We start from the raw sequence: 10,005 nt of genomic DNA, 5'->3' as shown, positions 1-10,005 counted from the left end.
CCCTTTCTCTCTCCCTCCTGGTCTCTTTCTCCCTCTCTCCCTCCCCCCTCTTTTTTTTTCTCTCTTCCTCCCCTCTCCTCTCCCCCTCCCTCCCTCCCTTTCCTTCTCTCTGTCTCTCCCTCCCCCTCTTCTCTCCCCCCTGCTCTTTTTCCCTCTCTCCCTCCTCCCTCTTTCTCTCTCTCTCCCTCCCCTCTCCTTCTCTCCCTCTCTCTCTCTTCTTACATTTCCCCGACTGGCCTCAGCGGAATCCGAGCTGTCTCTTTTCCCCAGGAGGGAACCGAGATGCTCACTTCTGCTCTCATGTCAGCGAAGCCCCCAGCCTGGGCGGAATCCCATTTCCTTCTCCCTTCCCCTCTGACCGAGCTGTCTCAGAGCGGGTGGTGGTGAGTGTGTGAATGCGTGTGTCTGGGGCTGTGTTGCATCTGAGGGGGGCCCAGGGTCTCAGCCTAAGACGCGTTGCTTCCATTTAGTCCGGTACGAGGAAACGGAGGGGCTGCCTGTGCTTGGGGATCCCGGCCCCAGTCTCCGCAGCTAGCCCTTCCAGAGAGTCTGCCAGCCCGCCGGCAGCACGGCGGTGGCCTCGGGGCAGGGACCGGGCCTCCATAGCCTGCCCGACAGGGAAACGCACCACTTCCTCCCCACCTCCCCCCCCCCCCCGTCCCCAGGCCGCCCCGGGGCCCCGCGGAGGGCGCTGAGACCAGGAGTTAGTGCAGTGAGCAACTTAGCAGCCTTAAGGCTGGAGGCGAAGTCCTGGCCGCCCTCACCCCCTTCTGCCCCTTGGCCCCCAACGGTACCGTCTCTCCTTTGCCTTTTCTGCCACGCCTGAGACACCCCTTTGGGGCTCAGAGCTCCTCTCCACTCTCATCCCAGCGCCCCGAAACAGCTGGCGGTGCCAGGACAGAATCCCCTTCCCCCGCCAGGTGCCTCGTCCCCCCCCCCCGCCCCAAATGTCGCAATAATCCGTCCCAGCTCCGCCGCCAAGGCTGGCCCCTGGCAGCCCCATTGGCTCTCCCAGACCCTGCATGGCTCCCTGTTCTTTCTGGGGTAGCATGTTGGAACCGGGGTACCCTCTATACCCCAAACCCACCTTCTGCGCGCCGTGTGCTGTCAGCCCCCCACCATACACACACAACCACCGCACAAAGTCAGCCGAGTGAAGGCGAGGGGGAACTCTTAGCGCCCACCCACCCTTCACAACCGCCAGGACCCCAGCCCTTCCCCGGCTTCCCCGGCTTCCGAGCTGGGGCTCAGACCTCAGGTGTTTACGGCGCCTTGGTCGGCCCACAGCCCCGATCCCTGGCTGGCAGCCTGGATCTCAGCTCAGAGGGGAGCCTGTACCCGCTCCCTGCGCGCGCGCGCACACACACACACACACACACACACACACACACACACACTCACACACTCACATTCACACACAAACACAGTGGAAAACCAGACCCAGGAGCCCCGAGCCCGGCCCGGCCCCTGCGGCGCCTCCGGGCCGGGCTAGCTTACCTGCAGGTTCCCGGGCTCCGCAGGCGGGTGGGCAGGCAGGCTGCAGGCGTCAGCCCTCCTCGGGAAAGTTTGTCATTCTAGGCATCCGGGCTGCGCTCGGTGGTTACTCCAGGTAAGCAAGCCCAAGCTGGGAGGGGGGACGAAGGGGTGGGCGTGCTGGGGAGCCAGGCAGACCGGGAAGGGCTGGGCTCGAGGTGCCCCCCCCCCCCTCTGCCGGAGGATGCCGGGCGAAGGACTCCGAGGAGGCTGGCAGGGCCGGGGGGGCGCTGGGGACCAGCCCTTGGCAGCCGCAGCACATCACCCGCTGCCGGTGTACATAGCGACTGGCTCCGAACCGAACGGGTGAGATGCGGGGATGGATGGATGGATGGATGGGAGTATGGGTGCGCGCCTCTGTGGGTCTGTGTGTGCGCGAGAAAGCCAGCAAGGAGGGAGAGAGGGAAGGAGAGGGAGGGAGGGAAAAAACCAACCCTCCCCTGCCTTGCCTTTCCTCCACCACCCCCCTCCTCTTCCTCCCCCTTCCCTCCCTCCCTCCCTCCCTTCCTCCCTCCCTCCCTCCCTCCCTCCAGCCCAAGGAGCAGGCGCTGAGCCAGGGGGGGAGGGAGGCTGCGCTAGCGCGCACAGGCCAGTGGGGATCAGTAGTGGGGCGGCCTTGGCCTTGGCCAGGCTGCTCCGGGACTGTGGCGTCTCTGAGGCAGCATCAGAGCGTCCTGATGGGGAAGAAGGGAGGCGGTGAGAGAGGCAGCAGGAGGGAATGTGGGCACGCGGGGCTCAGAGGACTCCCCCAAACGGTGGCGCGTGGGGACCCCGAGAAGCAGCCACGTCCCTACTGGAAAGGCGAGCGGGGAGGTGCCCACGCCCACGCTCGGGTCTGCTCCTCCCAGCTAAGATGGCAGATTGGACCACAGGGAAGGAGGGAGGATCAGGGTCCTGAGCCCGAGGGGCAGAGGGAAGGAGCTGGCTGGACCCTGCTGCTGCACACTGGCCTGGGGAGACCAAAGAGGGGGAGGCCGGGGCTCCCCAGAAAACCAGGGAGCCTGTGGTGGAAGTAGAGAGAGAGTGCTGGGCCCTGCCCCCCCCCACCCCTCATACACCCCGGCTAGGTTACCTTAGCCAAGTCACTGTGGTCCTCTAGACCTCACCTTTCTCCCCAACAGAAGGAGGGGAGGGTAGGATTTGGATGTGGCAGGGACTCTAGAAACTGGAATCCAGCCCAGACATTTTGCAGATGGGGAAACCAAGGCCCAGAGAGAAGAAAGGAGCCAGGGATGGAGAAGAGAACCCTGAAGAGCCGGCTTGGAATCTGGCCTCTGCTCTTTCCATATGATGTCAGCCAACACGCCTTCCCCCCTCGGGCCTCAGTTTCCCCTTCTGTCCAAATGATCTCCAAGGCCCCCTGCAGTTCTAGACTTTATCTCTGGAACTGTGATCCCAGGAGACTTTCTATGAAAAGTGCTTTGCAAACCCTATTGTTTTGTATCAGTGTTAGATATTATTATTGTTGTTCAGATCCCAAGACTGAGGGCAGAGAAGACACAGGAGTCCACCCAGTCCCCCAGCTTCCATTGCAGAAAACCCCTTCCTCAAATCTCTTAGCTCCAGACTTAGTTTTCTCAGAGGGGCCTCACCACCTGCCTGCCCCTGCTTCACCCCAGGCAGATCTTAGAGCATCGGGCCCTCCTGAGTGTGAATCATTCCCTTCTCAAGAAGGAGAAACAGGGAGAATAGCAGACAAGGCTTCATCTCCTTTTCTTCCATCCCTGCCCTCTGCTCCCAACTCTGCAGGAAGAAGCTACAGACGTAGGAAGAAGTCCGGAGCCCAGATCTGGGCCCAGCTGCCTCCCTCCCACCATAATGCCCCCAAATTGTCACTGTAACTCAGCACGAAGGCGTTAAGCACCGACTGTGTACACCCCCATTTGGGGTCCACAGCACTGGACCTATGGTCAAAGTCATTAAAAGCCTCTTGGTGCCTCCGTTTCCTCATGTGTCATATGGGGGTCAGGGTGCTGGTCCTGCCAGCCTCTCAGGTTATTGTGAAGAAGTGACTCGTGTACTCCCTGGGACTGTTGTTGAGTCATTTTTAGTCATGTCTGACCCTTCATGACCTCCTTTGGGGTTTTCTTGGCAGAGATCCTGGAGTGTTTGCCATTTCCCTGTCCAGCACATTTTACAGGTGAGGAAACAGAGGCCAAGGTGAAGTGACTTGGCCAGGGTCACACAGCCAGAAGTCTCTGAGGCCAGATTTGAGCCCATACAGATGATTCTTCCTGACTGCAGGCCCGGCACTCTCATCTGCCCCTACTCCCTGGGATGGGGCAGGGATGATCGCTAATCTTCCTCTTTGGCGCTCATTGGCCCCTTGCTGCCCTCAGCCTTGGCTCTTGGTCACCCAGTGAAGGACAGTAAATATCTAATACTGACCCAGAGCACTTTTCATAGAAAGTCTCCTGAGATCATAGGTCCAGAGATAACGTCTAGAGCTGCAGGGGGCCTTGGAGATCATTTGGACAGAAGGGGAAACTGAGGCCCGAGGGGGGAAGGCATGTTGGCTGACATCATATGGAAAGAGCAGAGGCCAGATTCCAAGTCGGCTCTTCAGGGTTCTCTTCTCCATCCCTGGCTCCTCTCAGGCAAGCCCTTTCTTCTCTCTGGGCCTCGGTTTCCCCATCTGTAAAATGTCTGGGCTGGATTCCAGTCTCTAGAGTCTCTGCCACATCTAAATCCTACACTCCCCTCCTTCTGTTGGGGAGAAAGGTGAGGTCTAGAGGACCACAGTGACTTGGCTAAGGTAACCCAGCCAGGGTGTATGGAGAGTGGGGGGGGGGCAGGGCCCAGCACTCTCTCTCTACTTCCACCACAGGCTCCCTGGTTTTCTGGGGAGCCCCGGCCTCCCCCTTGTCCAGGCCTCTTTGGTCTCTTTGGTCTCCCTGGGCCAGTGTGCAGCAGCAGGGTCCAGCCGGCTCCTTCCCTCTGCCCCTCGGGCTCAGTACCCTGATGCTCCCTCCTTCCCTGTGCTCGTCTGCCATCTTAGCTGGGAGGAGCAGACCCGAGAGTGGGCATGGGCACCCCCCTGCCATTCACCTCAGTTCCACAAGTCAGTTAGTCACCTACTATGTGCAGTGCCCTGTGCCAGGCTCCGCTGATGGCAAAACAAAAGCTGTAACCATCCCTGCCCTCAAAAAGCTTAGATTCTGCTTAGGGGAGAGGGGAGGGAAGGGGAAGGGAGAGCCACACTCACCCAACCACTCAGGAATCCGTCCGTCGAAGTAAATCTGGGTTAGTGGTGAGGACCGCTTACATTCAGCAGTCCAGTGGAGAGCCTACTGTGCAACAGTGTGGGGGGCACCAAGGCAGGGGACCCTGGGACTTCCGGTCCAGGCCCACCAGGGAGGAAGGCCAGAGCCTTTGTTTTGCCTTACAGAGCCCACAACATAGGGTATTCTGGACCCCTCCTCGCTGGGTGTGAGGGCTCTCGGCTGGAGGTCAGGGAAGGCCCTCAGTCTGCCGGGAGGCCGGGAGCCCTGTGGGCCAGGCAGCTGGGGCACAGGCACAGTCTGGGGAATCAGAGCATCTCGTGGCATCCTCACTCCTCGCCCCAGTGCATACGGGATCTGCCTGCATCTGTCCACCCACGGACTCTCAGCCCTCCTCCCCCATCTCAGAGGCACAGGGGAGCTCTTCCTTCCAGCAGTGGAGTCAGGCTCTTTGCATGTGCTGGTCTCTCCTCTCTGGGGCTCCTCTCTTTTTTCCTTGTCTTTTTCTTCCCTTTTCAGAATCATCAGGTGTTGGAGGGACGTTTGAACTCCCCCATCCCCAAGCAGGAAGGCCCCCCCAACAGCATCCTTGGCAGGTACTTATCAATTCTGTACCAGAAGATCTCAGTCACGGGGAGCTCACTACCTCACAAATCAGCCAGTCGTGTTGTTGGACAGCTTTCTTTCCCTGGGACTTGGGAGATCTGTTTCCTTGATCTGCTGGTGACCTGCCCTTTACCAATAATCTTCCTTAACTTCTCCCCAGTTCCCTTTAGTCTGGCTTCCCTACAAGATGTCTCGTAGCCCACAATGGCTCCACAGATCCCCAGTTCAGATGTGCCGGCATGATGCAATACTACTGCACTTATTAATCACCTGCTGTGTGCTGAATACTCTGCTAGGCTGGGAGACATATAGAGTGTAGATAAGACGTGAGACTTAATCACGTCTTCCTAGAGCTTACCATCTGTGGAGGGTGTGGAGACAGAGGCAGGAGGTGGGAATGAGCCCCCAACAGCAATAACTGTAACAGACACTACTACATGATTTGTGTATTAGAGAGCAGAAGAGGAAAGTAGAGTCTGAAACCTGACCAGGGCAATCAGGGAAGGCTCCCTGGAGGAGGCAGCATTTCCCCGGGGTCTTGTGAGTCAGTAGGAATCTGGCATTTGAGGATGGGGCAGAAGGGCATTCGAGGCATTAGGAGAAGGGTGCCAAGGCAAGGAGGTTCATGGGTCAGCATTGTCTGCTCAGACTGGACTCTCCCAAAAGAGAGTCATGGGGGACAAGCTGGAAAGTCAGGCCAGTGCTGTGTCATGAAAGGCCTTGAATGCCAGGCAGAGAGCTAGGAAAGTAGGGAAGCCCTGAAGGGAGTGTTACTGACAAAATGTGGGAGGTGTTGCAATCTCATAGATGAATAGCCTTCTCACCACCTTGGCCTTCCACACATCCCCCTCCCTGCCTCCTAACAAAGAGGAGGAAGCAGGAGGGAGGAGGAGAGGGGGCGGGGGACCACCCCCGCTCTGGATCCGGGGCCTCCCTGCATCCAGGGCTGGACCCAGGGGCCCTCGGTGAGCATTACAGGAGGATCGTCACCATTGCAGCCATGAGAAACGACCCTGGAGATTTGTGACTTTGACCTTGAACGTGATGAGCCCGGGCTCTCCCAGCTCCCAGGGCGGCCCTAACCAGCAGCCTGGAGGTGATGTCGTCTTGGACATCCGCTGATAGGGAGCAAAGAGTGGCCAGATTTTCCTTCTTCCCTCAGCTGTTCCCCTGGCAGCCCACTTGTCCCCCCCATCCTACAGCCCCCTTGCCTCGGAGAACCCCATCTCCTGGTCACTGTTTCCCCAGCCTCCACTCCCCCATTACAGAGGAGGAGAGATGGGGAAATCCACTCCCTCATTCTAACACAGCCCCCCAAGAAAAGGCTCAAGTCAGGAAGCCAGGCCAGGGGAAGCCCTTCTTTATGTCAGCAAAGAACTGGGGTCCCTTAGGGGAGGGAGAAGTCTCAGCAGAACCTTGCTTGGATGACCTTAGCAAGCTAGGGAAGCATCCCCAGGGGGCAGTTGAAGTCTGCCTGACTTTCTGACCGGTCTTGCCCTGGGGGAGGGTGGAGGAAATAAACCTCTCTCCATTTCCTAATGAAGTGTGTTGCCCCCCAAGATCTTGAGGCAGCTGCCCCCCAACCCTAGTCTTGTCATTTCCAAGCTAAATATCTCTAGCTCTTCAGCTGGGCCTTACCTGGTGTGACCTGGAGGCCCTTCGCCACCAGGGATGCCCTCCTGGGGTCACTCTGTGGCCCATTCACTCACCTAGCACGCTGGAGGCCTTCCACCCCCAGGTCAGCCAGTAGTCCAGGCTGTCTGTCCCGCATCCTTCAAGCCTCGTGCCTCTTCGTGCCCATGACTTAGCCTTGGTCACATGCTGGTGTCTTTCTGCTCCTTTGGGTCCCCTGCAGTGTGGCTCCCCTGGGGCTTTTGGCCTTCCGTCATACAGCCTTGGATCTTTACCAGAAGGACACTGGTGTTCAGAAGATGGGGACCAGAAGCGACAAGTGGGCATGGATGGCATCCTTAGCAAGGGCCTTGTCGATGGAGTCTCTTAAGAGCCTCCCTGGGTAACCAGAGAAGGTGCAGGATGCCCCCTACCCTGCCCACAGTGGGAGGTGCCATCGAACGGTGGGTCCACAAAGCCGAGCCAGACCCTGCAGGTGGACAGTGAGCCGGGCTGTGTTGAAAAGGCAGAATAGAAGCTAGACTTCCCTCGGGGACTTGCAGATTGCTTTCTCATTTAAATAACAATAAAATATTTTAAATAATAGTAGGAAGCAAGGAAAGGAAGAGCAGGGTCCAAGGCAGTGCATGATCAGACTGTCAGATGAACAGTCCTGCAGTAATTATTGTAGGAGATGAGCGGTGCTGGCAGCGACTGAGGCTGGGGTGCTCAGAGAAGGCCCGAGGTCTGGGAGGCCAGCTGAGCAGACAATCGAGGGTCATCCCGTCAGGCACCACCTTTTACTGGGGTCCTTTCTCAGTCCCCCCAGTGCATAATGCCCATCCCCCAAATCTCTCTCTCTGTCTGCTGACTCCTCTGGTGGAGGTGAGCAGCCTGCTTCACTTTCTGGTCATCCATTTCCTGGATAATCTCTTGAAGGCATTTCCTGTGCATTTAACGTGTAATGTCTTCTAGCCTGCTTAGACCCACTCTTGTCTCTCCGTTGCCTTTTGGCTCCCCCGTGGTTTAGAATCTCCAGAGCTTGTGGGGGGCCATGACTCACAGCCATCTCGTATGGCAAGGCGCCTGTTGGTCTTAGCAAATGAGCTTTTGTCTCCGGAAGCATCCTGGCACCACTGAAGATTCTACACTGCTCCCCAAATGCAGTCCATCCCGCCCCTTACCCAGGGCCGTGCATGTGCACAAGCAGAGCGCTGTCCAGAGTGACGGACAACTTCAGCACTGTGAGTCTTGCTCATTTAGCTTTTCTCCCAGAGGCTGCTCCTCGATCTCTTTGGAAGGGTGGTGGATCTTGTGGGAGAGGCTCCATCGTCTTCTGGAGCTTGGAGGCATCCGCATGGTGCCTCCTGAAAACAGGGGTCACTGGAGGACTTCACCGTCCATAGGGATGTAGGACAAACTCGATGCGATTTTGCTTCTGTGCAGATTATGTTCTGTGACTAGGGTGAGCACCTCTGACTCTGACATTCGTCCTTCCTTTTGTTGAACAGAAGTTATTCCCGGGGCTTGTATCTGTCACACCAAGTTCATGAGCATTTGTTAAATGGCTGCCATGTGCCTGGCACTGTGTGAGGTCCCAGGGACCCAGAGAAAGGCAGAAACAGTCCCTGTCTTCAAGGAGCTCACAGTCTGTTGGACTCAAGAAGTCTAGCCGGACATAGCGCACGCAAGAGGGACTCCTCATTGAAGAAGACGTCTTGGGCGCCATTTTGTCTACAGAGTCAGCTGTGATCAACACATACTAAACACAGCTGAATCATATATGCTCTGTATCATTCAGTCAGTTGGTGACTATGAAGATGTGATCTACTATTTAAAATAAATGGGAAAGCCTGCCTGTTTTCACCAAGGAGGCCCACTGTTTATATGTCGGCCATTCTCTTAAAGATTCCATAAGGCAAGAAGAAAAGTATGGCTTAGTCGCTGCTGACCAGTCACGGAGCAGTGCCCTCGGTCACTTTTTCAGAACGTCTTTTCCAAGTTCCAGAGCTGGGAGGTATGTTGTTGTCCGGTGCATCACTGTCCCTCCTAAAACACAGCACTCAGGACTAAATGCAACACTCCGGATGGGCTCAGACCAAGAGAGAAGACCCAGGAACTCTAATCTCCTTATTCCTGGAGAACACTCCTCTCCTGACTTAGTCCATCATCACTTCAGGGTTTGGGGGTTTCCATGTCACCATTTTCTATTGAGGCTGCAGTCCCCTGAAACCCACAGATCTTTCTCAGACAAGCTGCTGACTAACCCTGCTTCTCCATGCTTGTACTTATAAAATTGATTTTTTGAACAAAAGGATGAGACTTTACATTTATCCCCATTAGATTATAATAAACTCCTTTAGGGCAGAAACTGTCTTTTACCTCCTTTTGTATCCCCAGTGCCTGGCACTAAATAAACATTTATTGATTGCCTGATTGATTGAATTGGATTTTAGGAGATTCAGCCTAGTGCTTTAACCTGTCACAATCTCTTTGGGCCTCTAAGCACTTTCAAAACGATGCCACTTCCGGCACAGTTTTTTTCTGGGTGTACTTGGTGTGATTTGGCGATTTGTCCCACCTTCATCAGTGCCGCGTCTGCCTTTTCAGGACCCATCAGGGCCTGAGTCCCAGTGTTGTGATCCCATTGCCAGTGAACACAGCTTGTTAGAGGAGCAGGGACCGATCTGCTTCACTCTTTTTCTTTCCTTTGTTTCTCTCAGTTTTATCTATAAATATTCTTGGGTATAATCTGGCTTTGGTTTTCCAGTGATTTGTTTTCTCTTGTATCACTGTCCTTCACTGTGTTTGGTGACCGAATGTGGCTCATAATCCTCCTCCTTAAATTTCAGAGTTGAGTCTTATATTCTAAAGTGGTATTGCTGTTAGCTGCTCTCTCTCTGTCTCTCTCTGTCTCTCTCTCTCTCTGTCTCTCTGTCTCTCTCTGTCTCTCTCTGTCTCTCTCTGTCTCTCTGTCTCTGTCTCTGTCTCTGTCTCTGTCTCTGTCTCTCTCTCTCTCTCTCTCTCTCTCTCT

General features: G+C 56.2%; 1 protein-coding gene and 1 long non-coding RNA gene across 3 annotated transcripts in view; both read left to right on the top strand.

Annotated features, from left to right (window-relative positions):
• The window catches only part of MACROD1 (mono-ADP ribosylhydrolase 1), a 195,337-nt gene that overhangs the window by 147,894 nt on the left and 37,438 nt on the right, over nt 1-10,005 (top strand). The window lies entirely within an intron of this gene.
• On the top strand, nt 7,760-9,406 carry LOC138144803 (uncharacterized). Its single transcript, XR_011164025.1, has 2 exons — nt 7,760-8,215; nt 8,483-9,406. It is a non-coding gene; the product is annotated as an uncharacterized lncRNA (long non-coding RNA).

The sequence above is a fragment of the Petaurus breviceps genome, unplaced genomic scaffold (genome assembly GCF_028583685.1).
Source record: "Petaurus breviceps papuanus isolate PSGF00001 unplaced genomic scaffold, PetGlider_PUasm1.0 90721, whole genome shotgun sequence".
NCBI lineage: Eukaryota > Metazoa > Chordata > Mammalia > Diprotodontia > Petauridae > Petaurus > Petaurus breviceps.
Note: the sequence above shows the minus strand (reverse complement) of the source record. Positions and strands in the feature narration are given on the sequence as shown.